We start from the raw sequence: 2,109 nt of genomic DNA, 5'->3' as shown, positions 1-2,109 counted from the left end.
TTTTCAATTTAACAATATCTACAATAATTGAAGGCCAAATATCCAAAATATATAAGAAAATATCCCAGATACTAAAGTATGTCAAATATTAAACTTTACATAGAGAAAAAAATATATTTTCAATTTAACAATATCTACAATAATTGAAGGCCAAATATCCAAAATATATAAGAAAATATCCCAGATACTAAAGTATGTCAAATATTAAACTTTACATAGAGAAAAAAATATATTTTCAATTTAACAATATCTACAATAATTGAAGGTCAAATATCCAAAATATATAAGAAAATAAGAAGTAAGAAAAAAGCAATAAGAAAAAAAAATATCGTATTCGATCAAACATTTAATCTACTATATATATATATATATATATATATATATCACGGATAAAAATCACGTGCCCCGAGCAGCGAAGCAAAACAATATCAAGGCACACGATCGATTAAACGTAAACGACAGAAAGGTGGGTAGAAAGAGAGCAACAACCGATCTCGGCCCGCGACAGTGACGAATCTTTCTTGGTTCCGGGAGGGGGGGATGGAAAAGAGAATGAAACCGACGTGTGGAGGCGGCTCGGCACAGGAAACGAAGGTTTTCGGCCACGTTTGTTCCGGGACTGCCGCAACACGAGTTACGGATAATAACGGCGGGCTATCCACCAGCCACCAGAGTCAAACCGCAACCCCATCAACATACGCCGCACGTACAGTTCGTGCAGTTGCATACGTGCAGGTGTAGTTGCAATTCACCCTACCTACGTACAACAGAATACTCGAACGATTTCTCGTGTACGCCTCTGATCAAAAGTTCGATGGCACGCGTTGTGTATCGCGGATTCATCACGAAATGAATCGCCGACCGTTCCATCGTCTCTTAATTATGACGTTGCGCTTGGCCAACATCTTGTTCAACATCTCGAAAATCGTGCACGATTCGACCGATTTATTCGATTAAGATTTCGTTTCAATATTTATATATACAAGTTAAAGAATTTACTTACTTAAAAAGTCTATGTTATAATGGAATGCAAACGCACTGTTTATTATTATTAAAATATAAGTTTTAATTTTAATTTTCGTATTTGAATTTGGATTAATAAGAATTATCGGGAAGAATTGGAAATACGATTCTTTATCGTTCGAATGTAAGGAGATATCGTGCTTTTTTTCTCGATCCTGTAGTTATATGTGGCAGTGCAAATAATGCTAACGAGAATCGAAGTGGCGCTTGAGGCCGTCTAGCGGCAATTATAAGTACTACGGGAGACCGATTCCAATAACTTTCACGTAATAAATTGACGTGTATATATATATCTTATCAATGGAATATTCAAATATATATTATTTGCACAAAACAAAGTATATTCGTGTCTTGAAAACTAAAGTTTACAATTCCAAAAATTGATGAGAATTAGAGACACTTGACTACTACATCATTCGAAATATTTTCTACAATTAAATTAACCGAAACTAGAATTTGCGACAATCGATCGCCACTATTACTCAAATTACTGCAAAATAAGGAAGAAAGATTCAGAAGGTTCGCAATGATCGGCACGCGCAGGAAAACGTGTTAACAATTATCGGTACGAGGAACGGTCGAATCGTTGGGAATCGAGTTCAACGTTTGGCATCTACTCGCGGCGTGTGCGCAAACAATCGAGTTGGCCAGAAAACACGTTGGCTCTGTGTGTATACACATGATTGTGCACGCGCTAATTCGCGCCCGGCCAATCCTTCCTCCGAGCTTTTTCGCCGTTTCAAAAGCGGCTCGTTATGGAATTATTAATTGTCCGGCTTTATCGTAACAACTGTACGGCCATTATCCTCGGCGTGCCACCGTAATTTCGCGCCGATTGCACCGCTGTTCCACCATGTTCCCCGAATCAAAAACAGACCTCCCTTTCGCGTGAACCTTTTTTCTCTCCTCTCTCTCTCTCTCTCTCTCTCTCTCGCTCTCTCTCTCTCTCTCGCTCGCTCGCGTAAAACGAGTTATATAAATGATGAAATTAATTAAAAAAAAATAAAAATAAGCATCGAAAGGTAATGTTTATTTATTGTACGAGTGAAATACGTGGAATTCGGTTGGAAAATTTAATATCGGTTG

The sequence above is a fragment of the Apis dorsata genome, unplaced genomic scaffold (genome assembly GCF_000469605.1).
Source record: "Apis dorsata unplaced genomic scaffold, Apis dorsata 1.3 scaffold_207, whole genome shotgun sequence".
Classification (NCBI taxonomy): Eukaryota; Metazoa; Arthropoda; class Insecta; order Hymenoptera; family Apidae; genus Apis; species Apis dorsata.
Note: the sequence above shows the minus strand (reverse complement) of the source record.